This window comes from Schistocerca americana, chromosome X (assembly GCF_021461395.2).
Source record: "Schistocerca americana isolate TAMUIC-IGC-003095 chromosome X, iqSchAmer2.1, whole genome shotgun sequence".
Taxonomy (NCBI): Eukaryota; Metazoa; Arthropoda; class Insecta; order Orthoptera; family Acrididae; genus Schistocerca; species Schistocerca americana.
Window position 1 is genome coordinate 788,263,142 of NC_060130.1, and position 24,642 is coordinate 788,287,783.

Sequence of the window (24,642 nt, forward strand, 5' to 3'; positions counted from 1 at the left end):
ATTCCGTTCAACTGCTCTTCCAAGTCCTTTGCTGGTGCTGACCGAATTACAATGTCACACACACAATAAAAACAAATGTCACACCTAAGAATGTATGGTACAGCCTGCATTTATTTGCTCTCAAAGCAAGCTTCCACAGTTCTCACTCCCTTGCAGTTTTGTTCTAGAAACATGTAAATATGTTAGAGAGAAACAAAAACTTTAACATAAATGAGCGTGATACCAGGCAGCCTCTGTGTGGAGTCAGTAAGGACATCAGCCTGTAAAACCTTTACTACAAATAGTGTTACAGAAACTCCAGATAGGAATATCAACAATTTAGGAAAAGACATTGTTACTTAGTTTAAAAAAGACACATGAAGTGAAGTGGCAGACAGTTACAATTAAGACACTTACATAAAGATTTTGGTCACAGCCTTCATCAGCTAAAGAGAAACACACACCATTCATATGCACAAGCAAGCACACCCTATGCGGGCATGACTGCCAACTCCAGCATTCCGGCCAGAGATGATGGAGTCGGCAGTCTTTTGTGCATAAGATGTGCTAGCTTGTGTGTATGAGTGGTGTGTGTTTCTCTTTTGCTGATAAAGGCTTGTATGTGAGTGTCTTTTTAATTGTGCCTGTATGCAACTTAATGTGTCTGCTTTTTGCTAAGTAGAAATCTGCCTTTTTCTATAATGTTTGTAGAAGTGGACAATGGTCTGCCACAAAAAATAAGTTATTAACCCATTTTCACTTTTTATAAATCTCTAAGACCATTTTTATTAGATCGTGGCTTTTAGTCAGTGACAGAATTTTCAGACCATGTTATGTGCAGCAGCCCTGAAGCAAGAACATGCAAAAACAGCTAATGCTGCTAAAGCAAGATGTAATAGAATTAATTATGGGAGGGGGAGGTTGGCAAAGCTTGTAGGTGACAGCATAGGTGGGGTTGGTGGGATCACTCATGGGAAAATTCCTGCAGTAGTGGGTGTTAGAGCTACGCCTTTTTTGGATTGAAGTCAGCTGATAGGTATTCCTGCTTAAGGGAAGTCTCTCTAACAAGGGAATCACTTTTGACAAAGCTTAGGTATCCGAGTAATGAGGGAATTAGTATATTTCATCAAAATATACAAGGTATTAGAGATAAAGTTAGTGAACTGCTTATAGATGTTGACTCTGAAATTATTGGTATATCTGAACACTTCTTAAATAAGGAGATAATTCAGAGGCTTCCTTTACCAGGATACAGGTTGGCTGGCAGCTTTTCGAGGAGCTCTTTGCTGTGTGGGGAGTAGCCATGTATGTGAAAAACGGCATCCCATTTGAGTCAATTGACGTTTCAAAGTACTGCACTGAAAAGGTGTTTGAATGTTGTGCAGGTGTGGTTAAATTTAACAGAGCTAAACTTCTAACTGTTGTTATTTATAGATCCCCAGACTCCGATTTCACAACATTTTTGCTAAAGCTAGAGGAGGTTCTTGGTTCACTTTATAGGAAATACAAAAAGTTAGTTATATGTGGTGACTTCAATATTAATTGTATAAGTGATTGTGCAAGGAAGAGGATGCTGGTAGACCTCTTTAATTCGTATAATCTTATGCAAACCGTATTCTTTCCAACGAGAGGGCAAGGGAACAGTAGAACAACCATAGACAACATTTTTGTTCATTCCTCATTACTAGAAGGCCATTCTGTTAGCGAAAAGGTGAATGGCCTTTCAGATCATGATGCACAAATTTTAACTTTAAAAGATTTTTGTGCTGCAACACGTGTTAAATATAGTCATCAGCTGTTCAGGAAAGCTGATCCAGTTGCTGTAGAGACCTTTGTAAACCTTATAAAGGAACAAGAGTGGCAAGATGTTTATAGCGCTGATACAGTAGACTATAAATATAATGCTTTTCTCAAGACTTTTCTCATGCTCTTTGAAAGTTGCTTTCCGCTAGAATGTTTAAAACAGGATACTGGCACAAACAGGCAGCCTGGGTGGCTGACTAGATGGATAAGAACATCTTGTAGAACAAAGTGGCAGTTATATCAAAACGTTAGAAACAGTCAAAATCTAAATGCAGCAGCCCATTACAAACAGTATTGTAAGGTGCTTAAAAATGTTATTACGAAGGCAAAAAGTAAGTGGCATGCAGATAGAATAGCTAAGTCTCAGGATAAAATTAAAACCATATGGTCAGTCGTAAAGGAAGTTGCTGGTCTGCAGAGACAGGTCGAGGATATAGAATCAGTGCGTAGTGGGAATGTCCGTATTACTGATAAGTCGCATATATGTACAGTATTTAATAATCACTTTCTGAATATAGCAGGTGAACTAAATAGAAACCTAGTCCCAACAGGGAATCATATAGCGCTCTTAGAAAAAAGTGTTCAGAGACTGTTACCTGAAATGCTCCTCCATGATACTGACAAGAGGGAGATTGAGTTAATAATTAAATCACTAAAGACCATGAACTCTCACTGATATGACGGGGTGCCTAGCAGAATACTGAATTATTGTTCTATGTATGTTAGCCCAGTTCTCAGGCATATCTGTAACTTTTCCTTTAGGAGTGGTCGGTTTCCTGACCGATTAAAGTACTCGGTAGTGAAGCCACTTTATAAAAAGGGAAACATTGATAATGTTGACAATTTTAGACCTATTTCTATTCCATCGGTGTTTGCTAAAGTTATCGAGAAGGTTGTATATTCAAGGTTACGGGAGCATTTAAATTCACATAATTTGCTGTCAAATGTTCAGCTTGGTTTTAGAAATGGTTTAACAACTGAAAATGCTATATTCTCTTTTCTCTGTAAGGTTTTAGATGGATTAAATAAAAGGTTGCAAACGCTAGGTGTTTTCTTTGATTTAACGAAGGCTTTTGACTGTGTTGACCACAAAATATTACTGCAGAAGTTGGACCATTATGGAGTAAGGGGAGTAGCTTACAATTGGTTCGTCTCTTACTTTAAGAACAGAAAGCAGAAGGTAATTCTCTGCAATATTGAGAGTGGTAGTGATGTTCAGTCCCAATGGGGCACTGTTAAGTGGGGCGTTCCCCGAGGGTCGGTGCTGGGGCCACTGCTGTTTCTTATTTATATAAATGATATGCCTTCTAGTATTACAGGTGATTCAAAAATATTTCTGTTTGCTGATGACACCAGCTTGATTGTGAAGGATCTTGTGTGTAATATTGAAACAGTAACAAATAATGTAGTTCATGAAATAAGTTCGTGGCTTGTGGAAAATAATTTGATTCTAAATCACAGTAAGACTCAGTTTTTACAGTTTCTAACTCACAATTCAACAAGAACCGATATTTTGATCAGACAGAATAGGCATATTATAAGCGAGACGGAACAGTTCAAGTTCCTAGGCGTTCGGATAGATAGTAAGCTGTTGTGGAAAGCCCATGTCCAGGATCTTGTTCAGAAGCTTAATGCTGCTTTATTTGCCATTAGAACAGTATCTGAAATAAGTGACACTTCAACACGAAAAGTAGTCTAATTCGCATATTTTCATACGCTTATGTCGCATGGTATTATTTTTTGGGGTAATTCTTCTGATTCAAAAAGGGTATTTTTGGCTCAGAAACAGGCTGTTCGAGCTATATGTGGTGTAAGTTCGAGAACCTCTTGTCGACCCCTATTCAAAAATCTGGGAATTCTGACATTGCCCTCACAGTATATATTTTCTTTAATGTCGTTTGTTGTTAGCAATATTAGCCTATTTCCAAGAGTTAGCAACTTTCACTCAGTTAATACTAGGCAGAAATCAAATCTGCATGTAGAATGCACTTCCTTGACTCTTGTGCAGAAAGGAGTGCAGTATTCTGCTGCATCCATTTTCAATAAGCTACCACAAGAACTCAAAAATCTTAGCAGTAGCCCAAACTCTTTTAAGTCTAAACTGAAGAGTTTCCTCATGGCTCACTCCTTCTATTCTGTCGAGGAGCTCCTGGAAGAGCTAAAAAATTAAGCAAATTCCAGTGCTACATTGTTGATTTTCTTCATTTAAACTTAAGACTTCTCCTTAATTTGGTCCCATGGAACAATAAATAAATAAATAATACAATGTATTCTGATTTCTGATGTTACTTAACGTGTGTGTATGTGTGGGGGGGGGGGGGGGGGGCGGCATGTGCACGCTAGTGTGCATGCTCTTGCTCAAATGACATCCCACAATCTGTAAACATTTACTGGATTAATAAGGAATTTTAATTTGTACCGGCAAGAATATGCAATGGCAGCATTTATATACAAACAAACATAATTCACATCTGTGTGGCTTGCAGCTGTAGCATTGTGGATCATATCAGATCAGTAGATTGTAGCTATTCATGTAGATAACTTTGGCTGATGGCATGATATAATTTTCCTGCTAAAGTCAGAGATTCATTTACTTCAGCAACAGTTCCGTGGTATCAAAAGGTCGTTGATGGCACTAGTAAACTGTGCTGTGTATCCAGCAGAATTTGGTATGTTGTATGTTTTAAAGTTACTGTTGAATGTCTTCTTCCATCTGCTGAAGTGTCCATAGCATATTTATGATGGTTAATGGGTACTGTGAAGAGACTTTAATATCTGGAGGTGTATAAAGACAGCAGCCTACTTCTCTTTAGATATCCCAAAGTGCAGTGATCCTTTGCAGGAGGACTGGACACATGGTCAGGATGCATATGTTCAAATTCCAGTCAGACTGACCTGTTGCATGTTGTCTGTTTTTGCTCTTACCAGTGCAGGTTAAGTCTGGGACCCTGGGTCAGAGAAAGTATAGTACAAGAAATCTTATACATCAGATTTTATTTTAAACAAGCCATTTACTAATTTTTATATGATTTGTTTACATTCATAGGTCTAAACAGGAATGTACTGTCAGCTGCTCAGTAGTTTACCCTGGCAGTGTCTTTATGAGTTGACTTCCAGATGAAATTACTGTCTTTGACAAAGGAATCTCTACAATCCTAAAGGAGCAGATGATGTGCATTTGTTGGAATAATTTACTCATTTGCTGTGATGCCTTGGGTGATATATAGATCATTCAGCAAATGTACCCAGTAAACAAAGGAGTTAACACATACAAGACACCTTTCACTTAGTACAGTAGCAAGGGAATGAAGTATTATTCGTCTGGGTGTCAGGCCGTGCAGGAATCCATGGAAATGAGCAAGCTTACATGGCAGCAAGGGGTGATGGCAAGTAATCAATGTACTATCCCATGCTGTCCCCTTGGCTGCTGTTACCCATTGAGTAGAAGAGTTAGGTGTCAAAAGGAGACTGAGTGGTTGGCAGTAAAAAGTACAAATTAAGCCTGATAAAGCCAACAATTTTGCCATGATGAACATCGTTGCAGTCACGCAGGTAGAAATTAGTGGCCTTAACATGACTGAGAATAGGGCGCTGTACTCTGACACAAAGGCAACTCCAGGAGGACCCACCAGGGTGCATTGCTTGTTGTGTACCAGTGGTGCTATGCCACATTTTCCTTGATTGCACTTTATATTCTGAAAAAAGGGCAGCAGTTTGTCTTGATAATGATTTGTCCACTTAAATACAATGAGATGAGTGTGGAAAAGGGTTTAAGGTCTTGCATGTTGTGTAGATTCCTGTCCAAATTACTGAGTAGATTATTTTAATGTATCTGGTTCATCCTTTTAGAGTTAGTGATCAAAGAAGCAACAATTATCTGACAATAGTTTTACAATTTTTCCTATATGACCATTTTGAGCCACACTTTCTGTCTATATGATCAGACTAATCCCAGGAACCACTGTACAAGATTTGACCCGGTTTTGATCCATGTTGAGCTTGGTGGTCTATCTGACCTAGCTTTCACATTTCAACAATGTAGAGGTGTGCTAGGAATGAAATGTAGATTAGGCTCCTTTCCACAGTAGGATACCTAGCCAGGGACATGCAGGTTTCTGAAGTGATGTTAAATTTGAAGCTCCTACTGCGCTATATGCACATTAGATACCCGTGCAGATGCCTATAAATGAAGTTACTGTTACACCCAGACAACTCATCCATGGTGTCCCTCCTAAGAGTCGTCATGTAAATTTTCTGCTGTGTTTCAGCAGACATTTGCAATTTTGTTTTTGCAGTGTGTAGCTGGAGTCAGCCAAAGCAAATACTGCTCATCACATCTTTCATACAACTCCCTGCATCAATGAAAGCATTGGTTTGTTTCCCTGTTACAAACAAAATTATGTTTAAAGTGAAATTTTACATGCATGTTCAATAGAGTGGTCCCAAATTAGTGTAGCGCAGTACTTATCAATTTGTATTGACAGAAACATTAAAAAATGATGAATAACCAGTACTCCGGCAATGGGGATACACTACACATGGCCTGCACCTGAATAGGATGGGGAAAATATGTTAGCTTCTGTATTACCAGAAACTGTAAGGGGGTCCACAGTCACACAAGGAGTGATACCTGTGGTTAATGGGTCCAGGCAGACAGGTTTTTTAGGTTAAAGCCAAAGTCCAGACAGATGACAATCAAGATAAATAGAATAAAAGAAACTTCATGTACAGTAAATAGGGGTAAAGCTAAGGGCAGTATCAACTTATTTCATCAAAATATCAGGGCAATAAAACATAAAGCCGGCCAGAGTGGCCGAGCGGTTCTAGGCACTACAGTCTGGAACCACTCGACCGCTGGTTCGAATCCTGCCTTGGGCATGGATGTGTGTGATGTCCTTAGATTAGTTAGGTTTAAGTAGTTCTAAGATCTAGGGGACTGATGAACTCAGAAGTTAAGTCCCATAGTGCTCAGAGCCATTTGAACCATTTAAAACATAAAGTAGATGAGCTATTAGTGTGTTTAGATGACCTCAAAAATAAGAGTGATATTGATATACTCTTGTCTGTCTGAACACCATGTAACTGTGGGCATGGATAGTGTCAGTATAAGTGGGTATAATTTGGCATCTTACACTTATAGATCTAGGATGGATAAAGGAGGAGTTGCCATTTTCATAAAACAAGGGTATAAATGCAAAACTGTATAAGTAAGCAAATTTTGTGTTGATCGGCACTTTGAGGTTTGTGCATGTGAACTTCTGCTAGATAATGTAGTACTGATATTAGCAACAGTGTATAGGTCCCCATTAGGAGACTGGGAGCTGCTCATAAAAAAAGTGTGACTCCCTATTATGCTGTCTGTCAGACAAAAAGAAATTATTAATCTCTGGTGATTTCAGTGTAAACTTTCTAAGTAACAGGGTGTATACGACCCGGGACCACTGGGAGATCCGGGAAAAACCCGGGAATTTTTTCATCCGGGAGAGAATAAGGATAAACCCGGGAATTTTTCATTGTTTTGGCTTTTGTTTTCAGTTAAATTTTTGTGATTTTGACGGGTAAGAACCAATACTCTAACAAAGGATATTACTGTATCCCGCTTCTGCAGTATTATATTGCAGCAACAAAACATGAACGTGAGAAAAAAAACCGAAAATAAAGCTTAAGTCGCAAAAGAAATACGCCATATAAAACACAGTGCTCATACAAGCGTTTGCCAACTGCAAAGTGTGTCAAAGGCTTTGGGAAGACTATGCAATTCTTCCTAACAACAAATTGTCTCCGATGAGTGTGACGTCACAAGTGTTTACTTTAGATTTGTTTGAGCAGTTGTGGACTGGCCCTTGTGCGTGTGCAGTTTAGTCACGTATGAGAAGAACCAGTCCCCGCTTCTTCGCTACAGACGTGTGGCTGGGCGCTACTATCTAATATTGCCCCGGTTCGGAAATATCGGAGATCCGGGGCTGATCCACAGAGCGGTCTGAGTTCTAGTGGGGAGTCTCCACGTGACCCGTGTTTACGTTTAGTGATTTTGCTGTTTCCTCTTCATTTATTGCTCTCACATTAAACGAAAACAAAACGGATATCTATGGCCGTGAGCTATCAAATGAATTAAAATATGTTCTCGTAATTACGGAAGGCTAAAATGTGTTATTAGTTTCAGGTTTTATCTCCACCTTTCTGACAGTCAGGCATTAATCGCCTTGCAGAACAATGAAGTTATTTTTGTCGGTTTGCTAAAGAAATTTGGCTTTTATTAATCTTTTCCGCTGGGGCAGGCAATTTATTTGAAACGAAGTGTTTAAATCCATACTATGGGCTAGTTTCAACTGTTCGCTGCATTTCAAAAGTGCATGTTTTCATCTTCTAGCACGTATGGCATTATGCCATAATAAAGAACCAAAGATGAGATAATACAGTACCGGTACTCAAGGTAATTTACATCCAAATCTGGACATACGAATGTGCACTTTAAGCCGAATTACGCATTGTAGTATGGTTCACGAAATTCCGATGTTCTTGGAGTATCCTGATGTTTTGTTTCTTTTATGACACAGTGTAAGATCTTTTAATGTTTTACACTTACGAGCATACGGGCTTCGTGCATCATCGTAGATGCGCAAGCGCGGTGACGCCTGTTTCTGGCACTCTCTGGCAACTACTGAAACGAACCTATTTCTAACAGGTCACGGGAAAATATTTCGAATGGTTGTTTGAAAAGCGTTACTTTCAAAGTAAATGTCCTTTTATGCAAGATGAATTATGTGCGAGAATGTACGATGAATTTTTTAAATCGCAGAGCGTTTGAGTCTCATTTAAAAATCAAGTCTTTGAGGACATACATTTAGAAAAATTTCGAGCTCAGAAGATCATACATTTATGTCTTTATTAAAAATTTTACTGACGCATTTGTGTGTTGTACCTTAAAGTGTAACATGCGCAAAAAAAATCAACATTATATGTGAAAGCTTAGCTGCTCTTGCAGCTTACTAACCTCAGAGACCAATATTGTATGTGACAGCTTTGCTTTTCTTGTAGTAACGCTGTGTATGTTAATTTAAACCATTAACTTTTCCTATTTGTGTGTACGCGCTACTTAACACTGATTTTGATATTGGCTGACTATATCACGTATCCTACGCTAGAAGATCCGCTGTCATCGGCTGGTGAGATCCCGTGACGAGCTAGGACTGGCTACAAAAGCGCATTGCAATCTTGATTTCAATGCTTCGGAAAGTAACATGCGGCGTTTGGTGGAATTTAAATTTACACTTTCGTAATATGCAGCGTACATGTTGCTGCACATCAAAGATCTTTCCAAAACGTGTTTTTTTTTTCTATAACCATTCAAAATATTGATAATTTTTACAGTTCTGAGGAAAAGTATACTGTCACTTGACAGGGAAAAAGTGTATTTTCACCTGGGAGAAAGTGTAATTTTTTTTCTTGTCCGCGTATACACCCTGAAGTAATTCTGATAGGAAACGTGAACTAGAAGTGTATATATAACTATAACTTAGAATCAGCGATCAGTTCCCCTACACATATAGCCCAAGACAGTAGCACACTAATAGATAATGTATTTGTACAGAAAGAGGATGTAAAACAAACACATGCTTTTCCTGTGGTAAATGGATTGTCAGACCATGATTCGCAACTGATTAATTTACAAAACCTAACAAGGTTTACAGTTCGGAAACCATAAAGTGTGAAGTCGCTCAACCTGGTATCTATAGAGCACTTCAGAGAGAGCTTAAGAAATGTTAATTGGGGAGATGTATATAATGAGCCAAATGTTAATGATGAATGCAACATATTTCTTGATCAATTTATATTCCTTTTTGAACATTTTTTCCCCAAAGAAAATTACTAAATGTAACACCACACACTTTTCAAAGAAACCTTGGATTACTACAGGCATTAAAGTGTCTTCAGAAAAAAAAAGAAAACTGTATGAGACAGCAAGAACTAGAAAAGATCCAGAAGTAGTTTTACACTATAAAATTATTGTAACATACTGAGAAAAGTTGTAAGGAAATCAAGAAATATGTATGTTAGAGAAGAAATTAACAACTCCAGCAATAAAATCAAATTAATATGGAATGTTGTTAGAAGAGAGACAGGAAAAGTAATCACTGGGGTGGGATGTATTACTTCACTTCCGGAAGGTGTTAAATACAGTTCCACGCTATTGCCTGATAAACAAAGTAAGAGCCTACGGAATATCAGACCAGCTGTGTGGCTGGATTGAAGAGTTTTTAGCAAACAGAACACAGCATGTTGTTCTCAATGGAGAGACATCTACAGACGTTAAAGTAACCTCTGGCGTGCCACAGGGGTGTGTTGTGGGACCATTGCTTTTCACAATATATATATATAAATGACCGAATAGATAGTGTCGGAAGTTCCATGCGGCTTTTCACGGATGATGCTGCAGTGTACAGAGAAGTTGCAGTATTAGAAAATTGCAGCGAAATGCAGGAAGATCTGCAGTGGGTAGGCACATGGTGCAGGGAGTGGCAACTGAACCTTAACATAGAAAAATGTAATGAATTGTGAATACGTAGAAAGAAGGGTCATTTATTGTATGATTATATGATAGCAGAACAAACAATGGTAGCAGTTACTTCTGTAAAATATCTAGGAGTATGCGTACGGAACAATTTGAAGTGGAATGATCGTATAAAATTAATTGTTTGTAAGGCGGGTGCCAGGTTTAGATTCATTGGGAGAGTCCTTAGAAAATGTAGTCCATGAACAAAGGAGGTGGCTTACAAAACACTCGTTCGACCTATACTTGAGTATTGCTCATCAGTGTGGGATCCGTACCAGGTTGGGTTGACAGAGGAGATAGAGAAGATCCAAAGAAGAGTGGCGTGTTTCGTCACAGGGTTATATGGTAAGCGTGATAGTGTTACGGAGATGTTTAGCAAACTCAAGTGCAGACAAGAGAGGCGCTCTGCATCGCGGTGTAGCTTGCTGTCCAGGTTTCGAGAGGGTGCATTTCTGGATGAGGTATCGAATATATTGCTTCCCCCTACTTATACCTCCTGAGGAGATCACGAATGTAAAATTAGATAGATTCCTGTGCAGGCTTCCAGCAGTTGTTCTTCCCACGAACCATATGCGACTGGAACAGGAAAGGGAGGCAATGACAATGGCATGTAAAGTGCCCTCCACCACACACTGTTGTGTGGCTTGCGGAGTACAAATGTAGATGTAGATGTGGAGTACAAATGTAGATGTAGATGTACTATTAAAGAGAATGAGACCATCCTAACCAACAGTACACAAGTAGCTAATGTATTTAACAACCATTTCTTAAGTGTAGGAGAAAAAATTGGTGGGTGAGAACAGTTCAAAAGAAAACGCCAGGTAATACATGGAAGGGTCTGTTCTGAAAAAATTTTGGCAGATTTTCACCTAACGTCCCCTTGTGAAATAAGTAAAATTATTAAATCTTTGAAAAATAAATGTTCTGTTATAGTAGATGACATCTCTAATAAGATACGAAAACAATGTAAAACAATTACAGCTGATGTCACATATGTAATGCATCACTAACTCAAGGTATTTTACCAGACAGGTTAAAATACGCCATTGTCAGGCCTCTCTACAAAAAGGGAGACACCACAGATGTCAATAATTATCGGCCAGTATCCTTGCTTACACCATTTTCAAAAATCTTTGATAAAGTAATGTAGTCAAGAGTGGTTAGCCGTCTCAACAGTAATGGGATACTTAGTAAATCACAGTTTGGATTTCAAAAATGCTGTTCCACTGAGACAGCAATGTACAATTTCACTGTCCACATAATAAAGTCTTTAAATAGTGAAATGTCAACAACAGGAATTTTCTGTGACAGCATTTGACTGTGTGAACCATGACATTATGTTACAGAAATTACAATTCTATGGTATAAATGGAGTAGCATATGAGTGGTTCAAGTCATATCTACAGAACAGGAAGCAAAAAGTTTCCTTATATGGGTCAAGTGATTTAAATAAGTTTGCCAGTTCATCTAACTGGGGTGAAATTACATTAGGTGTTCCACAGGGTTCAATCATGGGTCTCCTTCTGTTCTTGATATATGTGAATGACCTCCCTTCCTATCTGAAACAGGAAGCTGAACTAAATACAACACATCAACAGAAGTCAGTAGACAGGGTAGAGCATTCTAAGTTTTTGGGAGTATGTATAGATGAGAAACTTAATTGGAAAATTTATATTTTGGTTCCTCTAAAGCAAGGTTCAGCAACTTTTGTAATCAGAATAATTGCCAATTTCTGAGGATATAGAAATTCGTAAGCTAACACACTTTGCATACTTTCATCTCTGATGTCATACCGAATAATATTTTGGTGTAACTCAACATTTAGACAAAATTATTCACTGCTCAAAAGAAAGTGGTTAGAATAATGTGTGGGGTTCATAGTTGCACATCTTGTAGGCATCTTTTAAAAAGATTGTGAATTCTTATAACAGCTTCACAGTACATTTACTCACTAATGAAATTTGTTCTCAGCAACATGGATCAGTTTGAAAACAGTGACATTCATGATCATAATACCAGAAAAAAGAAAGATGTTCACTATCCTTTATTAAACTTATCTTTGGCACAGAAAGGGGTAAAATATGCTGCTGTAAAAATTTTTGACAAATAACCAGATGAAATAAAATGTCCGACAGACAGCAGTAATAGCTTCAGAAATAAATTGAAATCATATCTCTTTGACAACTCCTTCTATACCATAGATGAATTCTTGAATAGGAATAAATAAATCTATAAATATAGTATATGCATTTTGTGCCATTTAAGGGAATGGGGTAAATAATAGAAATATTAATCTATGTATTGTAATATCTATATATTAAAAAAATCTTGTTTCATATGTGCATTTCTTGTGCACTTGACATGTTCCACATCATAACAGCTACCGTACCATGCGACTGATCAATGAAACACGCAATCAACTAACTAGCAGTGCTGCTGCATGGTGGTATCAGTCAACACTGGCTAGGGCGATGCGTGAATTACTGTTGGAGTACTGATACTGCTGCTAATAGTTGCACAGCTGACTGAAGATAAATGAACAAGTACTACACACATGCGAACAGAATATTTTAAGTTATTTATCAAAAACAGCTGAATATTTGGTACTAACTTCTATACATGTCTTCCTATATGAGTACTGAACTGCGTAATGCAATTTTCCTGCACTTCGTTTCATTGATGATGACCCCCAAAGAATCCTCTTTGGTAGACTGTCTCCTTTTCACATCAGAAAGCAGGCTATGTGAAGGTGTTGAACACAGTTTCGTTGTATTACTTTACTCCTGTTCCCATTTTCTAGGACTAATTGGACATTACAAGTGGTTAAATACTTGTATATCATGTGTGAAGAAAGCTCACTCTCAAGATGATAGATCCTTAGTGCTCTGTTAGTGTTGTTCAGAGATGAACATGAAGATAATGTTGAACAACTCTGCTGACTCACCCTGTTGCTTTCCTTTGTGGGGCATATTTGATTGATTTTACAGGAGAGAAACTGTTGTATAATTCCTCTCCCACCACCTCTAATACTATTCTGCGTGATAAATAGTATGAAATTCACCTTAAAATTTCAAGTGTGTTTCCCTTCCTTCTGTGGCAAAGTACAGTTATGTGAGAAACTACTTATCACTCTCATTCCAATATTTTCCTTATTCCGAGGTGTGGAAGCGGTGTGTGGCTCAGTGGCTAGATGTCAGATTAAATATCAAAAGGTCCATGTTTTAATCTGCAGTTGGTCCTTTTCCTATTACTTATTATTTCTTTCACATCTGGCAATGATTCGTTAGTTTGAAAAATGTTGAGATTCACCATGGCTTGGAGTCCACAGTAAACTGTGGGTTGTCGTGTAGTTGTCTGCATACATCAGCTCAGTGTCAGAGGAAGCAAGGGGATACCACTTCCATTGGGACCATATCCAGTAATGCACTGCAGTGTTCCAAATAACCTTTGGGTTGAGGACAGCTTTATTGTGTGGAAATGTCAAAGTGATTATCTGAAAAGTTAACCAAAGCTTGTGTTATCAGCAAACTGATAAATATTTTGAAATTTATGTTTGTTTTTAGGTCATTTACATTTAGGAGGAACGTCTGACTGGTGCTCGGGAACAACATATTTAATCTCTTGGTAAGCTGAGTGTTGGTCTGTAATTGTGTTGCATGCAGTGTGTTGTATTTTCACTATTTGTTTGTGTCTGCAAAGGTATGACATGACCCAACAGTAGGTGTGCCTCTTAAGCCTAGTTTATTTAATTTCTGTAGTAGTGCATCATTATCTATTATACTGAATGCCTTCAACAAGTCAAGGAATCCTCCAATATTATATTCACCATTGTCCACTTTCTGGTAAATTTCACTCAGAAATTCATAGGTAACAGTGCCGGTCGGCTGTTCATTTTAAACCTGTGTTGCGCTATGAACAGAATTTGATATTTTTGCATAAAGCATGTCAGTCTGTTGTGGGAGACCTACTCAAAAAATTTTGAGAAGCAGGACAATAGGGCAATTGCCCTGTAATTGACAACTTCCTCTGTTTTTCCTTTTTTTAAATATTAGTTTCAGTTTTGCATTTTTTTGATAGGAAGAGAAGACCTTGATGTCAGTAAACTATTGCATAAATGTGTCAATGGTTTTACAGTGATTCCACTACATCTCTTTATTATTTTATCAGGTATACTATCAACTCTAAATGATTATTAATTTCGTTTTTAAAGTTTTTATTACAGTAAAAATTTCTTCTTTATTCATTTGGTACAGATGTAATGAGGTAGCAGTGTTGTTGATCTTGACTGATGTTGCTGTTGCATTTTGGTTACTTGGGTTAATCTTACTGATTAGTTGCCTACATATGTTTATTAATAGTTGTTGACGATTTTTGCTATATTCCTTGTGTCAGTTATTTTCTCTTCATCTTGACATAGCTTGATATTGGCATTTCTGTTAGTGACATTACCTGTCTACTGTTTCACAACTTCTGATGTAGCTTTTGTCTTGTGGCATGTAAAGGTCATTTTCCTTCATTTTTGCTTCTGTAACAACTATTAAAATATTACTTGTATTTTCTGCAGTAAGCATGAAATTCATCACACACCCACAGTGTCCTTAATACAATATAGATTTTCTTTTTTCCTGTGAAAGATTAATTGCAGCTAGACCTGTTTTTATTATTAGACCATAGCCTGTGTTCATTCAGTGGGAATGCAGTTTTATAGTAGTTACTACATATTTCCACAGATTTGTCAGACTTTTGACATGTTCTGCCATGCTGATATACTGCATTCCATGTTTCCTCACCTAACAGTTGTCTGAAGGTATCTATATTTTTTCACTTAGCATTCATTCTTCTGTCATTAATTCTGTTTGCATTGTGGTTTGTGGTATAGAAAACATTACACCGTCCATTATGGGCACAAAACCTTGTATTTATTGTTCTAGCCTGGAATTATTTTCTGCATTTATAATTTTTTTGTTTGAGTTTTCCTGGAAGTTCAATTAATCATCACACACCATTAGATTTTTCTTATTATCTTTAAGCTTATTGAATGCACTGTCTTAGTTTCTATAAGAATATAAGCTAAGATCACATTTGGGCTTCTGTACAGGCAAATTGTAATTGTTTTTAGTGAAGTATAAATTTAGTATAAATTTTGAAGTTTTGTTTTCCTTTCCCATGATTTTAAACAGCAGTGTCTCGTGTTACTTCTAACAAAAATGCGTATCTCACCATGCTCAAAGGATATTGTACAGAATGAGGAGGATTGTGTAAACTGGCAACAATACAGTCCTTTATCAGTGTTCACCTAAGCATATAAAAGAAGCTTCCTTCAGATGTTTCTGGTTAATTTTTTTCCTCACTGTGGATCTTTTTTTTTTTCTGTATCTGTATCTATCATTTTTGTTTTGTCACCTAAAAATGTCTCTTCTGTTATACTTCTGTGTTTTTGGTAGTTGCACAACTTTCAACACAAACAATTTCTGAGTTTGGTGTTTCAGGTTTGCTCAGCCCGATCGCAATGTGGCTTTTGTCGAAACTGGTTGTTTTTATTTCAATGAGGTCATCTATGTGTATTAATTTTGTTAGTATTTTGCCAATGTATGACTTCCCAGTGTTGTTGTGATGTCTGTGTTTCATAAACAATTCTATTGAAATGGAAAGTTCAAAGAATTTTACATTAGGATAGACCTTGCTCTTTCTTTCTCTCTCTCTTTTTTTTTTTTTTTTTTTTTTTAAAAAAAAGCTCCAAATTTATGACCGAGTCATCCTGCAGGTCCTATCTGTGAGGCATGCTAGTACTAGTGATGTTGGGCACTTTAAGATCAAGTAGTGTAGGAAAGCAATGTGTAGTATGCCTACCCTCCTTTCAGTATTCATCATTACTTGCACCCATGATTATGAAAGTATCATTCTTAGATAATTCTCTGAGTGAGTTTGGTGTTTTTTGTTATTTCAGTCAAAGGTGCACTCAATTTCATCATTCCTATAGCCATATGTGATGTATTATACTCATTTATTTTTTCAGATTTCTCATGGTGTGGATGTCACCGAGCATCACAACTCATTTTTTATATTCCTTTGTTTATTGCTTGAATACATTCTCTTGACTTTCTGCACAGAGGTGTTTATAGTGCAGCTGAAGTTAGATTATAATTTACAGAATTTATTTGTTGGCTGTCAGCTTCTTCTGCAACTAATACATTGTAATTATTTTTTGTCACAACTGTTACCGATATATTGCCTGCGTGTGTATTTTCATTTTGCTGTTTGGCACACATACTTCTGTTATTATTGTTTGTATTTGTTTTTAATCTTTTCAGTGCATCTTGTAAGCACTATATATTGTTTAATTGTGTTGCAGTAACTAACTGTTCAGTACCTAAATCTTGGTTTGTAACATCTGGGATATAGGGATGCACTGTTTGTTATCACAAAAACATAACAATTTTTTTGTACTGAGCCACTGGATACAGAAGGGATGAATCTACAGTTGAGATTCTGTGAAAATTTGAAAACATTTTATCACTGTTGCACCACATATATCACTATAAACACCCATGTTTCTGTTCTTAGAATGGAAGCTTACAGGATGACTGCATTGGTGCAATGCCATGAACAGTCTAAATTTTTGTCAGCATGCACACTTAAAAATTAGGTTACAGTTACGCTCTGAATTTGTTTATTTTGTATTGTGAGGTCCAGGTCATGAACTACTCCATCACTGTGCATTGTCTTTTCTTTAATCACTTTCCCATGAATTTTCTTGTATGTCTTATCATATTCTGTGAAGTTGTCTTTTTTGAGGTGATTGAGATGTTTAGTTTCACTAGATACTGTGATAGTAAATGATATCCACTTCATATTTTTCCTTTGTTCAACATTGATTTTTGTAAGGGTTTTTCTTCCTTTTGTGGAAAATGCATCACAACTGTGACACAAAAAGTACGAGAAAAATGCATAGAATGAGTTATTGGTTGTTGGTTTTGAAACTATATTTCCCCATGTTTCCTTTGCTAACATTTGTACAAGAATATTCATCTTTTCTTTGTTGAAGTGCCTTTCATATTCCCACTTTTTTTTTTTTTTTTTTACTACTTGCAATATAGAAGAATTTATTAGTGTCAGTAGTGTGTCATGATCTGAAAGACCTAAGTTTACATGTATAGCTTTTAGTAACACAATTTTCAGTATATGTGAAACAGGGAAGATGACACCTCTGTTTTTCTAGTATGGTCTGAATAAAGTTGTTTTCAGATAAAACTGCTTAAAAGTTTTCTTATTTCTCTATTTTCAGTTATCAGGTTATTCCTTTTTCTTCGTTTTAAGGTACATGTTTTTATTTTTTTTTTTTTTCAGTTTCAGGTTAATGTTAAAATCAGCATATAATAAATACACTGACAGAAAAAAATGCAACACCAGCAAGGGGTTGTGTGAAATAAACAAAAGTTGTTAGGCATGTTTCTACTTTTGATCGGTGACGTCTGTTTGCAATTTTGTGCCAGTCGCATAAGAGTGGCGCTAGTAGTGACACTATGGGGATGCAAATCAGGTTTTCTTTAAATGCACTCTGTATCATTCATGAGTGTTAATTAGCCTTTAGATTAGACATGGTGAGCTGATGTTAGTCAAGAAAGCCTTTACAGCAACAAAGATGCCATTATCACACCTTACTGAGTTTGTATGAAGTTGTGTAATATGGCTACGAGAAGCTGGATTCTTCTGAGAAAAGTGACTTCCTTCACCACCAGCACTGCTTGCTTTTCAGTTTACAGTCTGACTGTACCTCCCCAGTGTTTCATCTGTGGTTCCCTTATGTAAGTAGACAAAATAACTTCACTGATGTTGTGTTTATATAGTGGAGGTATTTTCAGTTCATTCAGTGAGTACTTCATTGCAGTTGTTAAGTGAGCTTTTATGTAAAATGGATTCCTATAAACAGTGGCTGAGAAATGCTTCATTTGTAAGTATGATGTTGTCATTGGCATATGTGGTGCTAGTGGGAAACAGACTGGGTTGGTAAATGTGGTATCTTGCTACTGCTTGTTGTTGGCAACATATTCTAAAGTTGTGTAACTATGTTGTAGTCACTTGCTGGTGAATTAATGATTGACCAGAAAGTTACTGCACTTCCCTCAACTTTGTGTTACTGGTATAGCTAGCACTTGTAATAGAGTGGGCTGCAGTGACTGGAGCCACTTACCATATCTTGCAGGGTGGGTGTCCATATCTCTGATGGAAAAGGACTTACATTCGAATTTAGGACAGTAATGTGCAATAATGCATTGCTTGACTTGTGTTGAAATCTCTGAAGTTCCATAACATTCAGGTGACATACTTCTGTTGCAGAAGGAGGCAGTTTGAGCCTCTGGGCCTCATCAGATGCTGGAAGAGCTGAGGCTGAGGGGGTGCATTTGATACTCCTCATGCTCTGAAAAGTCTTCATCATTGATAGCAGAAACAATATCAACATTGTCAAACACATATTGCCAGCATGCTACAGCTAGGATAGGTTCTTTGATGTGTACACAGTTGATAGCTCTAGCTGTGGACCTTTTTGACATAATAGCTCACTTAACAATTGCAAATAAATACTCGTGTAATAAAACTGAAAATAACTAAATAAACATGGGCCCAGTGAAGTTATTTTGCCTGCTCATATGCACTACATGATCGAAAGTACCCGGACAACCCAAAAACATATATTTTTCATATTAGGTGCATTGTGCTGCCAGGTACTCCATATCAGTGACCTCAGTAGTCATTAGACATTGTGAGAGAGCAGAATGGGACACTCCGCGGATCTCACGGACTTCAAACGTGGTCAGTTGATTGGGTGTCACTTGGCATATGTCTGTACAAGAGATTTCCACACTCCTAAACATCCCTAGGTCCACTGTTTCTGATGTGATAGTGAAGTGGAAATATGAAGAGACATGTACAGCACAAAAGCGTACAGGCCGATCTTGTCTGTTGACTGACAGAGACCGCTGACAGTTGAAGAGTGTTGTAATGTGTAATAGGCAGACATATATTCAGACCATCACACAAACTGCACGAGAATCCACTGGAAGTACTGTGACAGTTAGGCAGGAGGTAAGAAAACTTGGATTTCATGATCGAATGACTGCTCATAAGCCACACATCATGGCAGTAAATGCCAAACAATGCCTCGCTTGGTGTAAGGAGCATAAACATTGGATGATTGAACAGTGGAAAAACATTGTGTGGAGTGACAAATCATGGTACACACTATAGCGATCCGATGGCAGGGTGTGGGTATGGTGAATGCCCAGCGAACGTAATCTGCCAGCGTGTGTAGTGCCAACAATAAAATTCGGAGGCAGTGGTGTTATGGTGTGGTCATGTTTTTCATGGAGGGTGGCTTGCACCCATTGTTGTTTTGCATGGCACTATCACAGCACATGCCTCCAATGATGTTTTAAGCACCTTCTTGCAATTCTGTTAAGGTGATTGCATGTTTCAACAGGATTGAGCACCTGATCATAATGCACGGCCTGTGGCAAAGTGGTTACATGAGAATAACATCCCTGTAATGGACTAGACTGCACAGAGTCTTGACCTGAATCCTATAGAACACCTTTGCAATGTTTTGGAATGCTGACTTCGTGCCGGGCCTCACCAACTGACATCGATACCTCTCCCTAGTGCAGCACTCTGTGAAGAATGGGCTGCCATTCCCCAAGAAACCTTCTAGCACCTGATAGAACACATGCCTGCAGGAGTGGAAGCTGTCATCAAGGCTAAGGATGGGTCAACACCATATTGAATTCCAGCATTACTGATGAAGGGTGCCATGAACTTGTAAGTCATTTTCAGCCAGGTGTCAGGATACTTTTGATCACATAGTGGAAATGCTGGGGGAGGTATAGTCTGTCTGTAAACTGAAAAGCAAGCCATGGAGTTGTTGCCTTTGCCTGCAGAATGCTACAGTGTCATAGAGGGTGAATAAGAATAAATTTCCCTGTAGCAGTGTAGAACAGTATGCAGAGATTTACATACAGTCTGCCCATATATATTTCTTGTGTTACTATTATTAGAGAGTCATATCTGTATTCCATGTAGTGACATAGTGGGATAGAGAGATAGAGAGTTGGGACTCGTCCACTCGCTGTTCAGTTGGCAGACCTTGAAAGGAGGGAAGTGCATGACCACGATCTGGTGACCTGCCTCATCCATCATGCATTCACCCTCCAGCCCCCATACTCCCTCTCTCCCCTCCCCCCTCCCTCTCTGCACAGCCCTTCAACTCATCACACCCTCGTATCTCAGATTATCCCTTAATACAATTGTATGTAGTTAAGACACTGTTTTTAATAATTGCTATTTTTCCATCCCCTGTAATGTGGTAATTATCAGTCCTAGAGAAAAAATGAAGACCTTTCATGTAGGAAATTTAATGTAGTTTAAATTCATACTGGGAAACATTTTTGCTAGAAATTGCAATTTTTGAGATGTTCAAGAGAACCATGAAAACGTGACCTTTAAACGCCCCTTCATCCCCACACTCACACCACACTGGTCACAATTTTTGGGACGTTGTTCATGTCACTTCCTCCTACTACTGTACAAAAAATGGTGACAGCACAATTTTTTTGCCAAATTTTGCTTCACTGACTTGGCTACAAGAATAATATGCAGATACGGTGTACATTTATGACATTTGCATTGGTAGTGCTCCTGCTACTGTTGAAGACTACAGGCAGCACTTTCTAACCAGTCACATTACTGATTGTAGACAGTTTTCAGCATATTGTGAAACAGGTATTCTTCCAATAATTATTCTTCTGACCATGTGCATTCTTCTGACCTGTGCAGGAACGGCAACACATTGTTGAAATGGTTCAGTGTAGTCCTACTGCCAGCACATGGCAGCTTTTTGCACGTATCTGTGACCCACAAACACACATTTGGTGAAATTAGATGTGGGAAACTTATGTCCACATTCTTCACATTCGTTCAGTGCCACACTACTTGAATTTAGTTACTGGTTAAATATCAACTGACCATTAATACTGTTCACTGGTGAAGCCACATTTATGTGCTATGGAATCAACAACATGCATAATAATCATCGATGTTCACAGGAAAATCCATATGCTACTGTGGAAACCAATATCCAACTTTATTTTTTGATCAGTGCTTGATGTGGCATGGCTGGTAATCTGTTGATAGGTCCAGTCATTTTAGAAGAGTGAATTATGGGACAGAATTACTTGCATTTTTTGGAAATTTGATTCCTTTGTTCCTTAAGCCACATGGACTGCAGTGTACTTCCAGCATGATGGGGCCCCTCCACATTTTACCTGACATGTTAGGGAACATCCCAACCACACTTACCTGAATCACGGAACTGGTAGAGGTAGAAGAATTAACTGGCCACCAAGGTCACCAGACGTTGCAGCATTAGATTTTTGTTTACGGGCTTGGATGAAGTTGGAGGAGAACAAACAAATGATGAATATGGAAGATGAACTGCTTGGTCTTAATCATGGACATTGATGCTCTCATTGCAAAACGTGTAGAGGCACTCAGACAAACAAAATACTCTATTTTCCTAAAAATGCGCAAATTCATTGAAGTTGGTGGAGTATCCAAGTATTTTTTGTGAATTGTACAACAGCTGTAAACAGACATGTGTGGTAATGCTTAGAGGTGAATGTGTTAAAAATGTTATTTTTCAGTTGATACTTTTAAATCAAATATTGTTTTTATTACTAACTGTTGTGCATGTGCATGTTTAACCTTGACAATGTATTGAATAATATACAAAATAAATAACAGTACACATTAAATGTGTGCTATCTATGAAACCATTTGGAATAGGGCATATATACATATGCAACTTTTTGCTTCAGACAATTGTTCCTTTCGTTTCCCTGACTATTGACCATTTCTCTTGGGACACCCTGTGTAAGTACATATGTGAAGTATCACTCCATGTTTTTACTGATCTGAGTACAGAAGTATTACAAGTACACTGAAAAGTGAAAAGGCACGGGGGGGGGGGGGGGGGGGGGGGTTGGGTTTGCAGAGTTTTTCTGAATCACTATTTATTAGTTTGACAATTTCATGGTTCTGTTAAACTTGGTTGGTTGTGATGAATATGACATCTTTTTGATTGTAAAAATTCCTGGCATTTTGTGCATATTCCACGAGGGTTTATTATTATTTTTTTTCTTTTTAAACTGAAATCTGTTGCAGTTGTTTTAAGATTTGTTTGTTAATAGTGCTTCTGGCTCACATGGTAATCTGATATTTAATTTGTCTTTACAGAGTCTGCCTGAGAGTGAATAGCCAGCATGAAAACCAGATCTAGTAGCAGAGGCAGAGGAGAAAGCTGTTCACTCAAGAGGACGAATGAATCAAGAGGATGTGCATCAGACATCAGTCAAAGTGCACAGCATGATAATACAAATTCTAATAGAAGTTTAATAGAATTCACCAAAAACAGCAGGAAAAGAAGGCATTCTGATGTTACATGTAGCAGTAAGAAGGCAGCGACTAACTACCACGAAGAATTGGAACATTCCAGTAAGCAGGACCAGCTTACAAATGTTCTAAATAAAACAGTGTCAGTGGTGCTAGAGCCATTTGATATGGAGAAGCATATGCAGGCTAAAGTTTCAAATCGCAATAAAAAGAAATGCATCAGAGATGTCAAAATAACTACTAAGAGTTCAAATGGTTGCAGCACAAAAAATCAAGAGAACTCGACAACAAGAAGCAGACAAAGATGTTTGCAGAAATCCACTCATCATGATGGCAAAGAACTACATAATAGTGATCAGAAGAATGTAGCATCCCTCAGCTTGAGTCATGATGATGACCAGGGGTTGTTGGAGAGTTCGACCCATCAGAGCAGAAGACAGTTGTGGGATGCTTCCCACAAAATGAGTTCAGAATTTCGTCGAGAACGCCGTAAAATATATAAGAAGTCAGTTTGTATATGTTGTGTAGGAAAAGATAACAACAGTGGAAATGAAATAAGAGTTCCATGTGATGGCTTGAAGGCAAAACATAACAAACATATGGAGAAGAGCATCAGAAATAGTGATGTAAATAGAGCAGCCAGTAGTACCCAAAAAAGAAAAGCTGTTGTGGGTGCTTCTCACAGCGAAGTAAAAGATGCTGATTATCAGTATGGAGGCAGACCACTAACTACAGAACACAGCAGTACAAGCTCTGAAACTATCACAACTCTCAAGATGATGAGTGAAGTATTTAAAGATGGCCAGTCATCCAGAAACAGAGAGATTATTAACAGCCACGGTAGTAGGAGGTCATTCACACCAACTTCATGTTCTGTAGCCACAGCACCTTTGCAGATGAGAGACAATGCAGCTTCACAACCTGCACATGCACTTACGCATTTAGAAATGCACCCATACTCGCGTCGACGGTCAGCATCAGCGCCTCCTCAGTTACAGTTGGGTGACACTTTTCGAAAAACTGTTGATGAGTTTGTGCATGTACTTCAGGATGTGGCAGCACATCTGCAGAAATGCGCTAATAGAGTTGGTGATACATTAAGTGACCAAAGTTTTGAGCATATGGTAGCTAGCGTTTCTCACTCGGTGTCCAGCTGCACATGCCATTCACCTATCGGATGTTTACTATGTAGCATTCATATTATGAATGCATTAAAAAGTAGACTGTCTGCAGAATTAAATGTGATTTCACTATCCAATGGTGATGCAGTACAGCCAGCAGCAGCAGGCATGCAATCAAATGGGAATTTAATGGGTAGATTCCATCTAGAAGCAAGCATCAAAGAGAAGACCAATACAGAAGCCAGTGTAGAAGGAGGTAGTATATCTGAGTCTGCACCACAGTGTGATGCCACAACATTAACAACGAAATCCAGAAACGTATTGTCGACTGCTGAGACCTGCATAAGCACATCACACAGCACTTCTCTCACTGAAGAGACAAACGTCACACCATCACCAGTAGGTAGCACTGATAATGCACATATTGAAGCAAGTATCAGAGAAACAGCCCAACTGGAAGCAAACACAAAAGAGAGTACCAGCACGATAACATGTATAACAGAAGACAGTGTCTCAAAGTCAGCACCAGAATATGGTGCAACGTCGTCATCAGTTGAGCCCATAATCATGATGTCAGCTGCTGGGACATTTACTAGTACTAGTTCTTCGCCCACTGGAGGCCCAAAAGAAATCCTGGACCTACATGAAGTGGATACTGTAGTTTCTGATCAGAATAATGTAAATGATGGAGTGGATGATAGAACAGGGTGTGCCAGCTCCAAGAGTAATTTAATGTGTGGGAGT

General features: G+C 38.1%; 1 long non-coding RNA gene across 1 annotated transcript in view; it reads left to right on the forward strand.

Moving 5' to 3' along the window:
- The window catches only part of LOC124556592, a 40,530-nt gene extending 17,851 nt beyond the window's left edge, over positions 1-22,679 (forward strand). The window contains exons 2-3 of the long non-coding RNA XR_006968626.1: positions 13,900-13,960; positions 22,622-22,679. This is a non-coding gene — a long non-coding RNA (uncharacterized LOC124556592). The remainder of the gene's footprint in view (positions 1-13,899; positions 13,961-22,621) is intronic.
- Positions 22,680-24,642: the final 1,963 nt, after the last annotated feature.